The following is a 10,425-nucleotide window of genomic DNA, read 5'->3' on the forward strand; positions in this document are numbered from 1 at the left end:
GTAACGCATTATGGAAATTATGGTAATTAACGCATTATGTAATCCGGAAAGTGTGGATGATGTTTTGATAAGAGTTAGAATTAAGGCAATTATAATGGGCTTTAACTTTTTATAGTTGGCAATTAAGGCTTTGATACGGAGTACTTTGAATTAATTCCTGATCAGTTACCGAGCTTATAACCAGTATTGTGAAAATGGTTATGGTAATATTGAGTACTAGATTAGGTCCCGTGTATACACGGATATTCTTAAATTATTTGACTGAAATATTTCTCTACCTAAAAATATTGCATCATTAATAAATCTTTAATATTTCATTTAATTATCTAATACAATTTTCGTCCTAATAAATATTACGGAGTACATATTTTAAATGTTTGATAAGCCGATTTGACCAAAATATTCGATATACTAATATATTTGATCAAAATATTAAGTAAATATATTTTCGACTATTAGTATAACGGTTTGACTAAAATATTACCAAAAGTTATTTTTAGCAAATTATTATGTGGCATATAGTTATTTTAATTAAATAGGTAGAAAAACAAATAAAGTAAAGAAGATATTATTTAGGAAACATTTTTTGGCGGGAAAATTTTGCACCAGAAAGTGACACGTGTCATTCCTGGTGTCTATTTTAGTATAATGTAATGTAATAGATTGTCATCTTTTTTAAAAGAATATTTTGGTTTATATATACTTATATAGGTAATTTGGTGAAATGATGTAGTTCGTATAAAAAAAAGTTATAATAATTAGCTCATGTTGTATTTAAAATTAAAAAATTTACGTTTATGTAGTCTAATAGACGTAGTCGGGGCATGGAAAATGCATTATCAACCTTCGGTAACAAAGTTTTCTGTAACAGCCCGCCCTTAACGAGCTGCTTTCTAAACACACTTAGTCTTAGTTTAAACAAAACTCAATGTAATTACAACTTTAAACCTTGCTAAACAAACTTTAACTCTTCAAACAACTTCAAAGATTTAATCACGATTTAGCCTATCTCAAAGACACTAATCAAGACCCATAAACTTAATTAGTTATTAAAAAAAAATTCGGCAGCACTTCCCCTAAACATGGACAACCTAAAATAATATTTAGGAAATTACGTCAAATTCTCTTTAACCTGCTTCAATGACATCATTCCAACATATAACATATTCCAAAACATCACCAGGGTGTCACTGTAACAACCTACACTTAATGAGCTACTTCTAAGCACACTTAACCTTAAACCAAAGAAACTTAACTTTAACTATGACTCCAATACGGATAGATAACCCATAAATTATAACAAAAAAACTTTAAGAAGAAATTATACAGCCCATTAACAAACTCTAGGAACTAAATTACATTTGGTGAATCCACAATCCAACCTTGGACACATAAGGCCATTTGAGAACTCTACGAACCTTGAATCTGAACTGAGATCTAACTCTTGCTACCTGCAAAACACTTTAACTCTGCCCCCACCAGGACAGGTTCAAAGAACAAAATCAACGGAAATCTGAGTACACACATCCAACTTGAAATGCATTTGATAGGTGGCTCAAAATAGTTTTAGTTTTAGTTTTATAATTTGTTTTGAAAAGCAATTTTGCTTATCAAACTTGCTTCGAAAACATTACATGGTAAAACGTTACAATAGTTTTACTTGCAAAAGCTTCACACCTTACTATCGTCTCACAAAGTTTCTTAATTCACATTTATATCAACATAAATAGGCTCACAACTAAGATTCTTCATTACTCTCATACTCTTAATTGTTTTCATTCCATAGCTTATTTGACAATTAATCATAGAGATAAATTCTTCCCAAACCATCAGTTATGACGCAAGGTGGAACTCAATACATACACATATTCCTAACTGAAAGGGGAAACTCATTGGTACAACATTTCCAAAGACATAATTCTCTTCATAAAGCTCTCAGAACAATTCAAATGCAGCTATAGACATTCATAAGAAATTCATAACTCGTTGCCAAAACATACAACTCAAACTCAGCATAATAGTTACACAGTCACAACATATTAGCTTACTGTTGGGGAAAGTGAACACGAATAGAGAGGGGTTATTCAACCAGCTGTCTCTATTTGGTGGGGGTCGTCACCCTCCTGATAAACATACGCTTGCAAGACTCAACTAGGACATGTCCCTAATTACGGGTCTATCCCGCCTCTACGAGTCTACTTTTGTAGCACTCGCTTTACGGCCAAGCCGCTTTAACGGGTCTATCCCGCCGAACTATGGGTCAAGCCCATTTACCACGAGTCTACTGATGTAGCACTCACTTCCAATGTTTTTCATCATCGATACATGTGAGCACTATGCAACACATACACGGCTACTTTCCCCTACTTAAGCATTTTATTCCAATTTATGCAATTTTATTCTCAAAATATCATTCGCATTCCCTTACTCATGTATTAGCTTCATTCTCATTATATTTCAACTTAATTTCTTTTTCATAATAAATCCTTAACTAATAAATAACTCATCCTCGAGACTCGTTGACTCTTTGAACTTACACCACTCACATCTTAAAGATCTAGTTAACCCATGAATTCACTCTTATTGATTTATTTCTTTGATTAAACTTCTTAACCAACAAACTCATAATTTGACCTCAAAAGGGTAACATCCTTAACTACAGTCCATCAGAGAGCTAGTCTAATTGAATATTAAATAACCTCGTAGTATGATTTAATTATAAAGGTTAAATTATATAAAAGCTTAGTGTGCCTGAAATGTGTTTTAAAAACGTTTATATAAAACTCAATTACTCAAACTAAACTTTATTATTCATACAAATGCCCACTAGTTATATCTTAACTAATAGGTTTCAAAAATATGAAAACTTGATTATTTATTTTAAAGTATATCGTTATTCTTTACAATAATTTCTTTTATAAAACTTGTCAAATATTTACTTATTTGCAACTATATGTATTTTAAGAACTTAAAACAAAACAGAAACATCTTTAGTTTATTGTTTCAACTCTTAAGTTCATTAAACACTTTAATATTGTTCAAAGCTAGTTTAAGTTCCATAATTCATAGTTTTTGGAGAAACATGTGACTTTTATGAAATTCCAAAATAAATATAGCTTGTTAGGAAAGATTACAAACCCTTGAAACGACTCATCCAAGAATCACTAAAGAATCATTAAAGACTCGGCTTTTGTTACACTTAAAATACTTTAGAGATTTCTCATTTACTATATTAAAAGAATCCTTTTATTATTAACCCTTGATTAAGATAAACATATGTCCTTTAAGAATTAAAAACAAGTATGAGCCAGTTGAGAGAAAACATAAAACTTTATTGCAAACAAGAACTTACAATTAAAAGCGATGTCTTTGGTTCCACTAAATCTTACTTTAGGATCTCTTATATAGTTTAACACTAAGACCTGAATTCCTTAGAAACTCATGTAGGACTACTTCCATTATGCAAGGGCTTTTATCTGATCATTAACGTATTCACTTTTGATTAACTCTTATTGAAGACACCCTTAACCTTTTGACTCATTCACATGCCTCATGATTAACCATGACACTAATTTATTCCCAAATTCAACTCAAGAACCCTTGTTGAACTCAATTACTCTAGTCGCAAAACCTCTCAACCTTGCCATCTCTTACTTGGATTCCCAATAGCACCAATATTCATTTAGAAGAATAAAGATTCTTAAATCATTACAATTCAATTTGTGAGACATATATATAGTTCAATTCATAAAACATACTTAAATTCGTAAAGCGCAATTCAGTTTGCAAGACATAGTTCAATTCATAAAACATACTTAAATTCGTAAAGCGCAATTCAATTTGCAAGACATAGTTCAATTCATAAAACAAACTTAAATTTTTAAAGCGCAATTCGATTTGCAAAACACGATTCAATTTCCAAAGCATAATTAAATTTGCAAAGCACAATTCAGAATCTATACATATACATATATACACATAATACTTAGACTTAAAATATGATTTCAACATTGAAGATGGTTGGACGATGTGTACCTCGAATCACCACACATAAATCTCAAGTCTCATTTGAGTACCACTCTCTGCTTAAATCCACGATTCAAATCTCCTTAACCTTTCTCCAATCATCTATCTTGATGTACAAAAGAATGGATTAATAACTACTCACAGAATTCGAATTATAATTAAATTCCAACAAACCCTCCACATTTTACTTTAAACTAACGACAACCCAATTGAATTCCTTTTTAGAAAACGCAATCGAATTTCAAAAACTTATTTTAGAGACGAACATAATACATAATTTATTCAAATTATACCAAATTGAATTTCTAAACATAACTATAATTGAAAACCATATGGTTCAATAGTAACTTAATAATATACTTTATAAATATTACTCAATCAATCAAATCAAATCAAACCATGAAGTCTTAGTTACATTGTAATCATTTAGAAAAAGAAATAATATTTTGAATTGTTCAATTGAATAAAAATAAAAATACTTGATTTAAATAACTGAAAGGGTTTCCATAAAGATGATGAATTAAAATAAATGAGAGGAAATTTGAGCTTGAGGTATACCCTTAAATTTAAATGGAAAGGCAAGAAGGGAATTCAGCAATAGCAGGACCGAGAACCACAATAACAACAGCAGTGGCAGCGGCGGCGGTGACGGAGCAGAGTCATATATGTCAACAATTTTAAATCATGTTCACTATTAGATATATGTCATATAAGAGCATGAGCATGAGTAGTTAAATATATATGTTTTTTGGCCTATTATTTAGCATGAATAGTTGTAATAACACAACTTTTAGTTTTTTATATAATCTCGCACGCATCGCGTGCATATAAGACTAGTCAACATACATTTTAAGAGGTAATATGCTTTTATTTTATGTATTTTATATTTTTTCTCTGATTACGTCTTAAATTATACTCCCTCTGTATTTATTTAAGGGATACATTTGTCTTTTTCGACCGTATTTATTTAAGAGATATACTTGCCATTTTTAGTAACTTATCAACCCCACCATCTAATTAAATAATCTATCTACATCCCACCCCCACCCCCCACATCCCCTAAAATGACATGGTCCCCACTTATTTTACTTATTAAAATATCTACCTAACCCCACTTGTTTTATTTCTTTATTTCATTCAATTATTTTTCTTAATACTCGTGCCCGGCCAAGTGTATCTCTTAAATAAATACGGAGGGAGTATTGTATATCACATTATCATTGTCGTTGATTGTTACTCCTGAATTTTGTTTAGGCTGATTTTATAATAACCTTTAAGCAGAAAAAGAGTATATCACATAAAGTGTTTCTATTTATTATTTTGTTTAGGCTGATTTTATAATTATATTATTACCTTCGTTTCTTAAAGTTCTTTACAATTACTATTTGCACGGACTCCAATGCAATATTTAACTACTAATTTATCTAATTTCGTATGTGAAAAAATTATAAAAAGTTGATATTCTGAAAATACATATCGAGACCAATCTAACAAGATCTTACATGTAACGTTTTGACGTATATAATAACGAGAATTTACGGTCAAAGTTTTCATACTTTGGACACATTTTTAAAAGGGTAAAGAACTTTAAGAAACGGAGGTACTGGGGTAAAATATCACATAAAGTTTTTCTATTTATTTATATCTTACACTAACCAAATATTTGTGAATGTAATATAAAAAAAATTATATTTTATTATACCTAAAAATTGTATGTCGAGTGGTGTATGTTTTTCACACTTTATATATAAAATACTGCTCTTGTTCATTGTACGGGTCAAAGTAATTATTAAAGTTAATTTTTTATTTTATTTATAGGGATTAAAGTTAATTATTTAACAAGTTTCAAATTGCCTTAAGGCTCGTCTCATTAAGCTTTTATCCGAGTACGAACCCAGATTTTTTATTGAAAGTCTAGGGCCATTCTTTAGGGTGCACAAAATAGCGATCAGGTGCTATTCCATTCCTCTTTTGAACTAACAAAAAAAATGAAGTAAAATTTTGGGTCATTCTCTAGTATCTATTACTTTATACTAAAACAGAAACCAGGAATGACACATGTCATTTCCAGGTGCAATTTTTTCCCGCCAAAAATCTATTTCCTAAAATATGTCTACTTTGTTTATTAATATAATTTTTCTATTTTGTTTAATAAATGGTTTATGTATGGAAAAAAAATATTGGATTACAGAATATGACAATAATATATACCTCTGGTAATATTTTAGTCAATTCGGTATATCAATAATGTAAAATATATTACTCAATAATTATTACCATACGGAGTATTAAGCATATAAAATACGAAGTAGGACAAAAAATTTATATTAGATGATTAAATGAGTATGCTCAAGATTTATTAATTATGCATTAGCTTTAAGTGGATAAATATTTTATTAAAAATACGGTCAAATAATAATTTTAGTGTAATCCCCCGTATATTTATAAAGTTTATTAATATAGTTTTACGTATAATTAATTATATTTAAATTACATTGGTGAAGTTTAGTTTTAATGTATATTTATTTATTCAAATGCATTTTAAATATTTTAAGAATTTATGAAATCAAAAGTAATTTTAGAATTTTGCGTTGAAAAGAAATCGAATTAAGAAAATCGATTGAATTTAGAAAACGATCCTAATTGGTTTTGGATTGAAATCCTAAAACTAAATCCTAATTCTAGGCCCACTTGGCAAATCCCAAACAACAAAACCAAAACCCAATCTTTCCCTTCTTCTATTTCACGTAAAAACTCAAAACCAAAACCCTCCCCTTGCCAAACTCACGTGAACCAGGAAACCTAAGAACTGCTCCTCTCTTTGCTCAGCCACCACCAACAGCGCACCACCACCACCTGCACGCGATTGCTGCGTCCCCTTGCCGCGCCGCCTTGATCTCACCGCCGCCGACGGTAACACCCTCTCCCCTCTGTTTGTTCTTTGTTCTTTCGAATTTCTTGTCATTCTCCTCCTCACCCGTTTCGGTTCTCACAGCTGCCACCATTGTTTCCTGCCGGCGACCAAGCCACCACCCGACACCGGTCTCCTCCGCCGGTAACACTCTCTCCCCTCCCCGTGGTTCTTTCTCTCTTTCGTCCTCTCCTATCGGTTGTATCGTGATTGCTTCCCTTCTCTCTCGTTCTGTTTTCGCGCAGCACCACCGAGCCGCGCCACCCTCCCTCTCGCTGCCGTCGAGGAGTGCTGTCACCTTCGGCCGCGCCTCACCACCTGCCACCGTCGTCCTCCCTTGTCGGTTTACTCCTAAAATCCCAAAGCTAATTCTTTTATCATATGTATTAATTTAAATATTGCTGAATTGAATTAAAATTATGATTTTTATGATTTATGTATTTATTTCAGATTTTAACATTGTATGACTAAACTATTAATTTTCAGATTTCATAATTTGAGTGAAACGAGAATTGGAATTTGTTAAAGCGGAAATTCTAAGTTTTTAATGGTGTTGAATCGTGGTAGAATGATTAGGAATGATTTAAACCATTATTTTTATACTCTAAGCATGATAATTTTGTGTTTGAAAAGCTGTTAAACAAATTTATGTTGCTGAAAATTTAAGTACGATGTTTGCAAAGAGTTTTCAACGAATTTCAATCTCTAATTCAATAATTATGATGCTAGAAAATCAAATGTTCAAGTTTTAATGTTAGGGAATGTTCTAAATATGTTTAGGATGTATTTAGAATGCTTTGTTATTGTTGTGAGTTATTAGAAGTTGATTGGGAATCTTTATTGGTTGTTTTAGGCGGAGAATTCTCTCTAGGCGACTTTTGAAAGTGTTAAAGTGGCCTATTAGTTTGTTTACACAAGGTACGTACATACCTGTGTGCTTGGAATGTGTGTTATCTGTTGAAACCAAGTTGAAATTTGTTGATGGACTTGATTATGTTAGAATTTCATGTTTAATATTGTTGGATGGACATGTTGAACATATATATTTCATTATGAGAATAATAACATGTTAGTAGACGATTGATGCAAACATGTTTGATTGGGAACACTAGATTGTTTTATATATATTGATTCAGATCGATTGATCGTTGTTCCCTTTTAGCTTTTCACTACTTTATGAGGGCCGTGGACCTTGTTTAGTAAGTTGAAACCTTATACCCATATAGAGGGGTTGATCAGTATTAAAGGAAAGGTTGGATTTAATTGGAATGAGTCTTGTTTGATGCCTTTGTGATCACTTACTTAATTCCAAGATAAAAACAGTTGTGAATGAATGTGGATTGTATGCCTTATGTGATTGTTGAGTCATAACAGGGTTTCAATTTGTAAATCATGTAAAGTGAAACTGAGTAGCAATAGCTTTAGACTGTGCACGTCTAAAGTGACGGACAAACAGGAGTTGGGGTTCATGGTGGTAGCCTTTTATTCGGACCGGATTGATCACCGTGTCCTATTTTTATTCAAACGTTCCTCGATATCGCAGGTCACTGAGGTTACGGAGTCGCGCCCGTACCTCGTCTTCCTTAGTGAAGCCTCTAGCTAGAAAACTCGGTTCATTGTCTATTTCAATTAAAATAATATTATTGTTACAAAAGTCTAGTCCAGTCTAGCCTAGTCTAGTTAAGTGTGGTCGTCAAATTATCATGCTTTGTCTGCCCTTACTTATGTTCATTAGTATCATGCTAGGATTGATCGTTTAATAGTATCATGTTAGGATTATTGTTGTTTTAGTATGTAGTACTCAGCTTTGCTGATTACGTGCTTTGTTTGTGTGTGTTGCCTTATTGATCCTGTGATGACCCATCTTTGGTGAGCAGTCTCTAAGGATCAATAAGCGTTGCCCATCTACAGGTTTGAAGATGATGCATCATTGGGATCGGGATTAGAGAGCTTGTATTTAGATTTGTTTTGCTAAGTGATTTGGTTTGTTAATTTGGACTTGAAATTTGTCGTACTATTCGTATTTCCTTATTTTCGTTAATTGGTTTTTGAACTTAATATGTAATCGATTATTTATAAACCTAAAAGTTAGTTTTATGTTTTCCGCTGCAAAATTCTGAATAAGCCGTTACGTTTTCACACGGGCGATAATGCCTTGATAATTCTCTACGTATTATATTAAAAAGTTATTTTAGAAAAGAGAGTATTGTCGGGGTGTTACATTTAGAATATCCGTGCGTGCACGGGATATAATCTAGTTATTTAGTACGTAGTATTATTTAGTCTAAGGCCATTCTTTAGTATTATTTATTGTTTATTTTTTATTGTTATTATTTATATTTATTATTTATTATTTATTATTTATTATTTATTATTTATTATTTGTTATTTGTTATTTGTTATTTGTTATTTGTTATTTGTTATTTGTTATTTGTTATTTGTTATTTGTTATTTGTTATTTGTTATTTACTATTTACTATTTACTATTTACTATTTACTATTTACTATTTACTATTTACTATTTACTATTTACTATTTACTATTTACTATTCACATTATTCATTATTTATTATTTATTATTTATTATTTATTATTTATTATTTATTATTTATTATTTATTATTTATTATTTATTATTTATTATTTATTATTTATTATTTATTATTTATTATTTATTATTTATTATTTATTATTTATTATTTATTATTTATTATTTATTATTTATTATTTATTATTTATTATTCATTACTCATCACTTATTACTTATCACTTATCACTTATCACTTATCACTTATTATTTATTATTATAATTGTTATTATTGTTAATATTATTAATAATAAGTTTCAAGAAGTTTCAATAAGTTCAGATAATTCCAATAAGTTCCAATAAGTTCAGATAAATTCAGATAAGATAAGTTCAAGCCAAATAAGTTGAACAGAACGCACCCTTATAATTGGCCATGCTACGTAGTAAGGCTTGAAACAAACAAGGCTTGACCTAGTAGTAAAGGCTTCATAACCTTAAGGTTATAGGATCAAACCCTCACTAGGGGATTTTGGGAGATGAAGATTTACTTGTGCGAAGTATCAACTCAATTCGGTCCTTCAATTTATTTTCAAAAAAAAGTATTAAGGCTTGAGGTCCAAGATTATGCAGTTTGTCATTTGATCGTCAACCACTGTTAGGGTCGATTTGTTTCTACTTATTTAAACTTAATTTAACTTATATAACAAAATTAGTTTTTACGAATAACTAAAACATACAAGTAAGTTTTCTTTTTAGCAAAAATAAGTCTAGTTAAGTTCGAATAAGTTCAATTAAATTAAGATACGATCAAATAAGTTAAATCTATTCATAAACAAATTCATCTTGTATCCGTTTACACCTATAAAGGTTTTTTGCTCATTTAACTCTTTTAAAATGAGCAAAACAATGCATTTTGAATACACGATGCACCTAACTCTATATGTACGGGAGTACAAGATCCA

The 10,425-nt window shown here is 30.6% G+C and overlaps 1 long non-coding RNA gene across 1 annotated transcript; it reads left to right on the forward strand.

The window, feature by feature from the left end:
• The first annotated feature begins 6,793 nt into the window (after positions 1-6,793).
• Positions 6,794-9,642, forward strand: LOC130470695 (uncharacterized). Its single transcript, XR_008931421.1, has 5 exons — positions 6,794-6,939; positions 7,022-7,081; positions 7,183-7,276; positions 7,791-7,855; positions 8,815-9,642. It is a non-coding gene; the product is annotated as an uncharacterized lncRNA (long non-coding RNA).
• Positions 9,643-10,425: the final 783 nt, after the last annotated feature.

The sequence above is a fragment of the Spinacia oleracea genome, chromosome 3 (assembly GCF_020520425.1).
Source record: "Spinacia oleracea cultivar Varoflay chromosome 3, BTI_SOV_V1, whole genome shotgun sequence".
Taxonomy (NCBI): Eukaryota; Viridiplantae; Streptophyta; class Magnoliopsida; order Caryophyllales; family Amaranthaceae; genus Spinacia; species Spinacia oleracea.